Here is a 12552-nt window from a genome sequence, read left to right on the forward strand (position 1 = left end):
CTCGTCAACCCTTGACAACTCGGCCGTAAGCTAATATCATATAAAACAATTAACTGTATCAGCCTCGTTCTTAGCACTAATGAATAGCTCTAAAATTAGCACAGTAGAATTCATCATATATAACCGAACTCAAAGTGCCTAAAGGGACAAATATGCAACGGTACCACTAGAACTATGTTGCCAAAAAACAATGTGATTGCATTACTAAGCTAGACTTGCTCATCAATGAAGAGTACATTGCAGTATTCAAAAATTGATGTGGAATTTATACAAGCTATTCTTATTTTGGAACAAGATGCCCAAAAAGGGCAAAGAAAAAGAAGTATGATGATGTAGATAATACTAAGATCTAAGTAATACTGCAATTTCCTTAAATGGTTTTTTAATGAATCCTCAAATTTTGAATCCAAATAATATGAACAGCATCCTGTTGCTCCTAAACTAAGACAAAAACCAAAAGTAAATCCAGTTACATAACAGAAAATCTCAATCAAACAAGACTTTTTTCCAAAATGGTAAATTTTAGATGAGAAACCGACTGATAGATATTGAAGGCACCAGAAACAGAAATAAGAATTACAGTTAGAATTCTATGCTTTTACCATATATTTTTCTGAAGAATTTTATTTACATACACTGACAGTGTTATATAAAATTTTACATCAATAGTTTATTTTAACTGGTTATAGAAAGTTATTAGCCTATTTATCAAGTTACCATACACAGTTTTTTATGATGAGTTACATATTATTGTATCAGCTTAACCTGATGGCTGATGGTGTGAAAAATTTATACACTGTTATTGCACAAAACATAAACTCTTTTCTGAAACAAGACAGTCAATCAGTCATAGCAAAATTTTGTCCTCTGTCCTAGTTGTTTCAACTCCTACAATTCTTGTCAAACTTAGAGAATGCAGTTATTTTTCACTTCACAGTCAATGCTTCTCTTAGTCAACGCCACTCTTTATTAAACAATTTTCAGCTGTGATTGTACTTGACCTTTGAACTCAGTTTTTTAGGCCTCAAAAGTGAAAATGGTATCACTTTCTTACTTCCTCTTCGTTTGCGCATACTCAATAACTCACATACTACTGTTCGGTTAGTTGATTAAAAGTAACTGAGAAGCATCAAGTGTTGAAAAACACTCTTAGGTATTGAACCTGATCTTATAAATAAGCATTAATGTGTTTGGATATTAGTGTTGAAGTTGATAATAATAGTCTTATTAGCACGTTAGGAGTTAGATCAGTGTTATAAATAGCGCTCGCCTCAGCGCTAATAGCGTGAGGCGAGGCAGTGTCGCCACTTTCCCTGTGTTGTGTTGCGTTTCAAAATTGAGCTCGCCTCTACTTGTGTAACGAGAGGCGACAGTGTCGCGAGATGCTACTGTAGCGTCGCTTATTTTTAAAAAAAAAAAAAAAAAATGGGCAAAGACTTTAACAAAAGGGTCGCGATTAGGGCTTGAGTCTTGACAACAGAGCTTCTTCAATTTCGAACAAAACAACTAAACACCCAACCATAAACAACCCATAAATCAAATACCCATTAGGTTCACACACTAGGATTGGGTCACAACCCTAGCTAAAAATCTAGCTACTCATAATGGGTATAAAGGAATATAGAGAAGAAAAGATGATAAAACTCATATTGCAAGATTAAAAGATAAATATCCAATGCTAAATCACCAAAATAAGCTAAAGTTGCCTAAAGGGGTAAAGAAAAACGGCTACAGTACTTTCAATATTCCAAACTTGACCTAATTTCATGAAAGTAGTCTATTTATACAAAACTGGAATTTTCGGATAACATTGCCCTTTCAGAGGTTCTACAGCCGCTCAATTATATGTGCGATCTGCACTTCTCTTCAGATCTTTATAGGAGTTGACTCTGCGGCCGCACAATTCTGGATTGCGGCCGTATCTCTCATGTTCTATGGTCCGCGCAATTCTAGGTGCAGCCGCACTGGGCTCTACTGCGGACCGCACATTTCCCGAGTGCGGTCACATAGCTGTTTCTACGGCTGAACAATTATTATGTGGTTCATATTTCTTCTTGAGATTGAAATGAAACTCTCTGAACTTTGGCTCTTATGTAGCTTCTACGGCCGCACAATAATTGTGCGATCTGCACTTTGCACTGGGGCTCTGTTGATTTTCCTTCACATTCTGCGATTGCAGATTGAAATCTGCGGTCCACACTTGAAATTATGTGCCTGATTTTTGTCCTTGTTAAGATCACTCCTCCTTGAGTTGGATTTCATCGTAGTGGCTCATTTTCTAATACTCCTACAGGTAAGCATATTTCATCAGTTTTCGAGAATACAATTAGATACTTTTGGACTAAAACGAAAGTTAAAAGTCGCTAATAAGTAGTCAAAATTCCCACTTATCAACTCCCCCAAACTTAAGCTTTTGCTTGTCCTCAAGTAAATAAGGTAATTCCCACCTCCACAGGATAAGAGCTATTCCAACTAATCTAAGGTGAATCGAACACACATCAATTGGAACCAACAATTACCCACAGCACTTATGAATTATCAACAAGGCAATAATTTTATGTTTTAAGCACAAATAGTTCTAATGCTACACTAGAGTATCAAGAATTGACTTTACTCATCAAGGAAGTTCGCTCTTTGATGTAGGTCATTGTGGATCCCAAACTCCTCCTCCTCTACTCTCCGTTAGCATATCTCACTTAAGAATGTAGCACTCACTTCAAGGATTTGTGAAAAGTTCGCTCATCTCTCTCAAAAGAATGTCACAAGTACGACTTTAAGTACCATATGCTTGCAACAAAACATCTCACCTATCACACAGCTGGATTGTTCAAGAGGATAGAGTCGAGGTCCCACAACAACCATATTCGAGATTGAAAATCACTAATGGTTCAACTAAATCACTCGATGATTGCTTAAGTCAACACAAGAGTCAAAAGGTCACTAACTAGAGCTATTTCTTTCCAAGAACTTGTTTTTAATCATAAGCATGTAGTTAAGTATGTTGGTACCAAGTGAAGCATGCTTGACTCTTCTAGTTCGACTAAATTAGGTCCTTTTATTCATTATTACTACTGTTCTTACCTAAACATAAAAAACGGACTCAATCCCTTAAGAAGGTTGTCACACCATCCATCGCTGGGAAGAGTCACCTGGTTCACACAAAACCCACCTTTGGAAAGAACCGTGACATTAAGAAAATCAAAGGCTTATATTGATCACTTAAAAATGAAAAGAAACTACTAAATTAAAAAGAAGCTATTAAAGTAAATAAGAAGCTATTAGACTAAACATTGACTACTGAGAAAATAAAATAAAGAAGCTATGAAGTAAACTGCTGAAAGCATAAATGAATATACAAACTGAGAAAGGAAAAGAGAATATATACATCAATTGAGAGAGAAGAATATGTACATAATGAAAGTAAAAATAAAAAGAGAATGTTATCAGTTATTACAAGCCAATGTCAAATTTCAAGTCAAAATAGACTCCACCCCCCTGAATAAAAATAAGCATTGTCCTCAATGCTTAACAAAATAAAAACAAGGAAGGGAAAGAGTAGAGAGGACTCCCTATGTGTTCTCAATGTCCATAGCAGCATCACCTTCCTCAGACTCCTCCAACTGGATCTCATCATCCCCTACTCGGGGAGTAGCTGGGTTGATGAACATCTGTAGCACCGCCTCAGCAGTGTGGGCAGCGAGGTCTGGCTCCTCAGACTGGCCAGCTGGTGCCACTGGTGCTGATGGTGCTGCTGGGTCTGCTGGTACTGATGGATCTGTCTCCATCAGTAAGTCAAATGGAAGATCTCCAGCGGCTGCTATCTTGGTCACCTCTCGTCTCAATTTGTCAGCTAATTTCCTTGAAGCCTGAGATTTCCTCATCTTCTTCACCTGCTTCACAAGCTCCTCAATTGCTCCCCCATGTGCCACCAAGGTGTCCATGATGGTCTTCTGATTCTCCTATATTTTCTTCAAAGTTTCCTCCATTGACGGAGAAATCTAGGGTGCTGGGGTGCTGGGGTAGAAGTCTGAGCTATAACAACACTAGATAGGTCAGACAACTTTGCAGTAGCTATCTGCATCCAGTTTTTGAGACTCTCCAGTGTCTGGGAGACTCGCAGTGACGAGATTGGATAAGTAAAGGAGGAAGGCACTGATACTGATGGCCCTGAAGATGGAGGTGGAGGTATAGCAGTTGTATCGGTGGAAGGCCCGGCTACTGTGGAAGGCATAGCTACCGTAGAAGGCATGGCAGCTCAATCTGCAACTACCACCGACGGCTCATCAGACTGGCCTACGGTAGTAGTCAACTTACCCTTGTTCTTCGGGTTCCTTGGGTCCTTCAGAGAGTACCAGGAGAAGAGCTTCTTATCCCTAACCTTCGTATCAAAGCTCTTGGGCTCCACCCCCGCATCTGTGAGATACTCCGTGATAGTGTTGGGATATGGATATGAGCTTTTACCCTACCTGACAACCAAAGACATGTTGGCCGACATGATGGCACCCACATTGATTGGGTACCCGACCATGATGGAAGCAACTAGGATTGCCCGAGGTATTGGGAGATTGTTTTCATTCCAGCTTGGGTCTATGCGACTGCACACAAATGTTTGCCACCATTTGCTTCAAAGTTGAGGGTGTTCCGCTGAATGGGAACCCCTGCTGTGATCCATGGTGGTGGTGGTCCTGGAGCTGCTAGTATCTCAGCTAGTCAAGGGCGAGTTGCATCACCCATTGCGAACTTCTCTAAATACTGCACCGGCTCCAAATCCTCGAGCCCCAAATAAGTGTTCAGGGTGATCTGATCAAATCGTACTTTCAAGTTCCTCACCTTAGTCCCCTTCTTGACGTGCGCCACATTGGCGTAGAACTCCCGGACTAAGTGATCCTTGGAATCCACCACCCTTTTAGTGAACCATGTCCACCCTTTTCTCTCCCGAAACTGTTTTGCCACATTTGTATTGTACCTATACAAGTCTTTCAAAAGCAAATGACGCAGTATGAGCGATCTCTGAGGCAACCACTCTCGAAACCTGGTGAAAGCGGTCAGGCTCACGAATCTATCTTTCCAAATTTCCTTCTTTTTTGACCTATCGAGGTTGAAAACTCTGGTATCACCCCCTCGACCGTCATCCGGAATATCATCATCATCATCAACTGTGACTGGTGCGGAGGAGGCATGAGTAGATGAGGGTTCTGAACCCTGACTGTTATCATCCGAACCCTCAGAAGTGCTTGCTGAGGTGGAAGGCTCATTTCGGAGCTGGTATCTCCCTGGAAATTGCTGTGGCTGAGATTGGGCATCAGACCGTTCTTCCATTGAGTGGGCCTCTGATGCTTCCCTAGACGGGATGTATGAACTTGACTCAGAGGGCTCTGTAGCCCTACCTCACCCTGCAGTTGCCTTTTTAGATATCTCTTTTTGACGAAGAGTGGTAGGGTACCCCTGCCTCGGCCTCGGGAGGGTTCACCCCTCCCCTTGGATATATCACCTCGTCCCCATGATCTAACCATTGTTAGTAATGTAGTGATGCAAGGAAGAATCAAAGATGATGAAATGAGAGCGAGATGCTTGAATCAATTGAGTGCACTGTGCTTGCCCTAGTGTCAAATGTTCAGAGTTCGTAAAGTTTGAACAGTGGTGAGAAGGGACTATTTATAGTTGGCCGGTTAGGGCAAGGACTCAAGAGCTGAGTGGGGCCGCACAATTTTGTGTGCGGTCCGCACTCATTTACCTGTTACAAATTACCTTTTTGATGATCTGCGGTCCGCACATTTTTAAGTGCGGCCACATATTTTTGTGCGGTCGCACTTTGGCCATTTCTCTGACATGCACAACTTCAGAGAGTTTGCAATTTCTGTTCTCCAGTTGTGCGGCAGCAACAAGAATTTTGCGGCCGCAGATCCCTTTCTGCTGTGGCCTTTAAAATTATGCGGTTCGCACTTTTTTTCACACTTTGCCACTTTTCCTGAGCACAGTTCCTGCAAAGCACACTCATTCCTGCAACACACTTCAAAAATAGTTAGCACAAAACAAGATCTATCTAAAGAAGAAGAAAAAGGAAAATAAAATGAAACATGGGTTGCCTCCCAAGAAGTGCCTGATTTAACATCGCGGCCCGACGCAGATTACCATCAATCACTTGAAATGAATCACTACCACTACGTGGCCATCACCAACTTTTATCAGATAGTGCTTCACCCGGTGACCATTGACTCTAAACACTTCATCATTTTTATTCTTCAAGTCCAATGCACCAAAGGGTGTCACACTCACAACTTCAAACAGGCCACTCCATTTAGACTTCAACTTTCCCGGAAACATCCGTAACCGAGAATTGAACAATAACACAAGATCACCTTCTTTAAACTCCTTGTTCTGAATGTACTTGTAATGGAGGTACTTCATCTTCTCCTTGTATAAGGATGAACTTGTATATGCATGGTACCGAAATTTATCTAGCTCATTCAATTGTGCCACCCTTAAGTTCGAGGCGATATCCCACTCAAGATTTAGCTTCTTCAAAGCCCACATGGCCTTGTGCTCAAGTTCCACCGGAAGGTGACAAGCTTTTCCAAACACTAACCGGTATGGAGACATCCCAATCGGTGTTTTGTAAGCCATCCTATAAGCTCATAAAGCATCATCAAGTTTCTTTGACCAATCCGTCCGGTTGGCATTCACTATTTTTGACAAAATACTCTTGATCTCTCGGTTGGAGACTTCCACTTGTCCGCTTTCTTAAGGGTGATAGAGGGTCGTGACTTTGTGAGTGACCCAATACTTTCTAAGCAAGGTATCAAAAGCTTTGTTGCAAAAATGCGACCCCCCATCACTTATAATAGCCCACGGAGTACCAAACCTTGTGAAGATGTTCTTTTTCAAAAATGCCACCACATTTCTAGCTTCGTTGTTGGGTAAAGCAACGACCTCAACCTATTTTGACACATAATCCACCAAAATGTAGGTGTTCCCACAAGAGCTTACAAACGGTCCCATGAAATCAATACCCCACACATCAAAAATATCAATTTCCAAGATGGTGGTGAGGGGAATCTCATTTTTCTTTGAAATCCCACCGGCCCTTTGACATTCATCACAACGCTTGACTAGATCACTTGCGTCCTTGTAGAGAGTAGGCCAATATAATCCACAACTCAACACTTTGGCTGCCATTCTTGCTCCCCCATGGTGACCACTGTAGGGTGAAGAATGACAAGCCCCAAGAATTTCAACTTGTTTTGTCTCCGGCACACATCTTCTAATCACACCATCAGTACAAATCCAGAAAAGGTACGATTCATCCCAATAATAGTCTAGGCAATCCCGTTTGAGCTTCTTCCTTTGGTTTGAAGAGAACTCATCTGGTACAATACCACTCACAAGATAATTTGCTAAATCAGCGAACCATGGCATCTCGGTTATTGAAATGGCTAGAAGTTGCTCATCGGGGAAGGAGTCATTGATTTCAAGGCCGTCATGTTGGCCTCCCCTCCTCCTCCAATCGAGACAAGTGGTCCGCCACTTGGTTTTCACTACCTTTGCGGTCTTGGATGTCTATATCGAACTCTTGCAATAAAAGCACCCATCTCATTAACTGAGCCTTTGAATCTTTCTTGCTCATAAGGTACCGAAGTACCACATGATCCGTGTGGACAATTACCTTTGTACCCATCAAGTACGGGCGAATCTTCTTCATAGCAAAAACAATAGCAAAGAGCTCTTTTTCGGTCACAGTGTAATTGACTTGGGCATCATTCATGGTCTTACTAGCATAGTAGACCGGATGAAAGATCTTGTTGACACGTTGCCCCCAAAACTACTCCGACCGCCACATTACTAGCGTCACACATGAGCTCAAAAGGAAAGCTCCAATTCGGGGCGGTGATAATAGGAGTAGTTGTCAATTTGAACTTGAGCAATTCAAATGCCTTCATGCAATCCTCTTTGAAATGGAATTTGGCATCTTTCTCCAAAAGCTTATACAAGGGGTTCACCACTTTGGAAAATTCCTTGATGAAACGCCAGTAGAACCACGCATGACCCAAGAAACTCCTCACTCCCTTTAGGATGTTGGAGGCGGAAGTTTAGAAATCACCTCTATTTTTGCCTTGTCGACCTCAATGCCATTCTTTGAAATTTTGTGGCCAAAGACAATGCCTTCCTCAACCATGAAATGACATTTCTCCCAATTCAACACCAAGTTCGTCTCTTCACATCTTGGCAAGACCTTATCCAAATTTTTCAAGCAATCATCAAAAGAATTCCCGACCACTGAAAAGTCATCCATGAAGACTTCAAGGAAATCCTCCACCATATCCGTGAAGATAGCCATCATACATATTTGAAAAGTTATCGGTGCATTGCATAACCCAAATGGCATTTCACGAGAATGTGAAAGTACCATAAGGACATGTGAAAGTAGTCTTCTCTTGATCCTCCAGAGCAATAAGAATTTGATTGTAGCCGGAATACCCATCAAGGAAACAATAGAAAGCACGACCGACCAACCTATCAAGCATTTGATCTAGGAAGGGAAGTGGGAAATGATCCTTCCTTGTGACTTTGTTGAGCTTGCTATAGTCCGTACACACTCTCCACCTGGTCACCATTCTTGTAGGAATCAACTCGTTCTTATTATTGGTAAACACCGTCATGCCCCCTTTCTTTAGGACACATTGCACCGGAGAGGTCCACAAACTATCGGAAATGGGGTAAACAACCCCTGCATCTTGCCACTTGATGATCTCCATTTTGAACACCTCTTGCATTGCTTCATATGGCCTCCTTTGATGTTCAATGGAGGGTTTGGAATCTTCCTCCAAATTAATTTTGTGCATGCAAAATGCGGGGATTATTCCCCGAATATTTTCCATTATCCATCCAATAGCTTTCTTCCTCTTTTGTAGCGCTGCCAATGTGGAGTCTACCTACATGTTAGTCAAACAAGAGGAAAGAATAACCGGTAAAGTAGAACAAGGGCCAAGAAATTCATACCTGAGATGTGGAGGCAATGGCTTCAACTCCAAGATAGGAGGCTCTTCAATTGAAGGCTTTGTAGGAGGAGTTTTCCCATTTTCGAGATCCAAGGAAAGTTTCCGAAGTGCATAATTATATGACCCCATCCCTTGCAAAGAATTTACACATTCCATGAAGCCATCCATTTCCTCATCATCAAAATTTAGCAAAACAGACTCCAACATGTCATCCACATTAATCGTGGCACTTGTATCATCAATAATAACATCGGTCACCAAGTCCACGAACGAACATACTTCATTGCTATTCGGTTGCCTCATAGATTTTCACACGTGGAATACCATCTTTTCATCACCCACTCGGAAAGTGAGTTCATCGGCTTCCACATCGACAAGAGCCTTTCCCGTAGCAAGGAAATGTTTACCAAGAATAATCAGTACCTCATAGTCCACTTCACAATCAAGAATAACAAAATCCGCCGGGAGAATGAATTTATCAACACGAACCAACACATCATCAATTATCCCCAACGGTATCTTCATGGTGCGATCCACCATTTATAATCTCATAGATATGGGTCTTGGTTGCCCAATTCTCAAAGTCTTGAAAACCGAATAGAGCATCAAATTGATACTTTCCCCAAGATCACAAAGAGCTTTAGAAAAGTCGGTACTTCCAATGGTACAAGGGATCGTGAAAGCGTCGAGATCTTCTAATTTAGGAGCCATTGAATGCATAATTGCACTCACTTGATGAGTCATCTTTATAGTTTCACAATTTATCGATCGCTTCTTTGTCACCAAGTCCTTCATGAACTTTGCATAACCGGGCATTTTCTCCAAAGCCTCAACCAATGGTACATTAATAGATAGACTCTTCATCATGTCAATAAATATTTTTAATTGATTCTCGCCATTTTGCTTAGCAAGACTTTGAGGGTATGGAGGAGGAGGCCTTGGCATCGGTGCCTTAGCCTTTGGCACTACCGGTTCAGGTATGTCAACAATGTGCTCCCTAGACGGGTTCACTTCCTCTTGATTCTCCTCCACATTTTCATCAATATCAATTCTTACTTCATCATTTGCTTGCACCACATTGTTCGGGATCTCATCTTCTTATACCACTTGCTCATCATCCACAATTTTCCTTTGACTTGAGGTGGGTGCATCCCCACCTTTTCCACTTCTTATAGTAACAGCCATGGCATGTCCCGTGTTGTTCCCACCCTTTGGGTTCACCACCGTGTCACTTGGTAGTGCCCCCTTAGGATGAGTGTTTAAAGCTTGCGAGATTTGCCCCAATTGAACTTCCAAATTGCGAATTGAAGTGTTGTGAGAGGCTAGTTGGGCATCGGAGTTGGCATTCTTCTCCATCATTTGTTTGAACATGTTCTCAATCCATCCCATCTCATTGTTGGAAGACCTTGGACCATGGGAAGGATAAGGAGGCGGGTTGCTCGGTTGTTGATACATCGGGGGCCTTTGAAAGCCCGACCCCCGATTTCCTTGGTTATTGTTCCATCCCCCTTGGTTGTTGCCTCCCTAATATCCTTGACTATTGCCACTCCAATTGCCTTGGTTATTTTGACCATTCCAATTTCCTTGATTGTTTTGATTGTTCCAATTCCCTTGGTTGTTACCACCATTCCAATTACCTTGATTGCTAGAACTCCAATTCCCTTGATTACCATGAGGTCGCCATTGTTGTTGATTCGGGCCTTGAGAGTTGTTTCTTTGCCCTTGGAAGTTGTTCACATATTGTACTTCCTCCTCTTGTTCATTGTAAGATTCATCTTGATCAAACCCACTATCTTCTTGCACATAATGTTCCGCACAGTTTTGCACTTGAGGACCCTTTTGCCTTCTCTTGTTCACCATCATATTAACTCCCTCCATTGCATTGACTTGCTTAGGACCTTGCACTTGTTGAAGTAGAGCCTTGGCTAATTGATTCATTGTGGTGGTCAACTCGGCAATTACTTGCCATGATCATGCAATTCTTTATGTAGGTGAATCGCGTTTGGATCACCTTGAGGAACATTTGCTCTACCTTTCCATGCCGATGAAGTATCCGCATTTTCATCTAAGATCTCACAAGCTTACGCATATGGCGTTGTCATGAAATTTCCACCGGCAAGTTGGTTGACCACGCATTGATTGGTAGTATTAATTCCCCCTGTAGAAGGTTTGTTGCATCATAGCCTCCGTCATGTCATTATTTGGGCACTCTTTCACCATAGTTCGGTACCTCTCCCATATTTCATGCAACAGTTCATTGGGTTATTTGTTTGAATGCTAGAATCTCGTCTCTAAGAGTAGACATATGCCCAGGAGAAAAGAACTTGGAAATAAATTTCTGTATGGATGGAATGATTTGGCAACCTTTCTAACCAATCCAAGGTTGTCTCCCGTAGAGAGAAAGGAAATAGCCTCAACCTTAAAGCATCCTCAGAGACGTTTGTTTGTTTACTCCCCCAGCAAGTGTCCACAAATCCTTTCAAGTGTTTGTACCCATTTTGATTCGGAGTCCCCGTGAAGAATCCCCATTGCTCGAGCAATGTGAGCATAACATTTGTGATTTGAAAGTTTCCCGCCCTAATGTGGGGCGGGACTATGGCACTTGCATACCCTTCATTCGGCAATACCCGGTGTGGAGCCGCTCTTAGTGGAGGTGGGGGTGGAACGGGAACGTTGTCTTGAGGCAGTCGGCCTCATCTATTTGCTTGAGGTTCAAGAGGAACCTCTTCAACTTGGTCATCTTCCACGTCCATATACCCCAAAGGCATGTTTCCGAGAGGATCATTGCTGTTGAGAGCCATTGTTTCACCTACAATTGTTTCACCAAAAAGATTAGTAATAGGGAAGAAAAATAAGACAATTCATACACAAAATGAAATTTATAGCTAAATCCATTTTTATGCTCCCCGGCAACGGCGCCAAAAATTGATCTCTTCCAAGTTACACCTCTATTCGGGATTATGAAATGATCGATTGCAATAATAATACCCAACAAGGAGTCAGGATCGAATCCACAGGGAGCTGAGATGGGATTAGTGGTATATATTGGATAAAGCACGTGAAGTATCTTGGTTGCACTTCCACAAATATAGTTTTGTTTTTACTTCTAAAATTACGTTAAGGATTACAATTATAAATATATAAAACTAGAGAATATTGTTTTTGGATGGTTTTCAAATATATAAAAAGTCCTAGGGGTATGACCTTCACCTAGGTGTTTGTCTAATGGGTTGTAAACTTTAAAGCTTGTTTTATTGGTCGGGGTATATTATAGCAATCAACACTCAAATATCCACTCAATACCTCTCGGTAAGAGAATGATTTTGCCCAATTTGGGTTTCTCAAGTCCAAATGGGTATTAAACAAAACAGTTGATAAAATGCGCAAGTCGGGTTTTACTACCCTAGGTTCAACCCTTTAATTTGGACTATCAATCTCTTGATTTTATCCCAAATTCTTGTTAGCCAAATTTTCCTAGACTAAGTCTCTCTTTCTCAAGTAGAGACCAAGTCAAATAGGCATAAACTAATGTTTGCAACCATTAATTCTATAATTA

The sequence above is a fragment of the Nicotiana tabacum genome, chromosome 9, assembly GCF_000715075.1.
Source record: "Nicotiana tabacum cultivar K326 chromosome 9, ASM71507v2, whole genome shotgun sequence".
Taxonomy (NCBI): Eukaryota; Viridiplantae; Streptophyta; class Magnoliopsida; order Solanales; family Solanaceae; genus Nicotiana; species Nicotiana tabacum.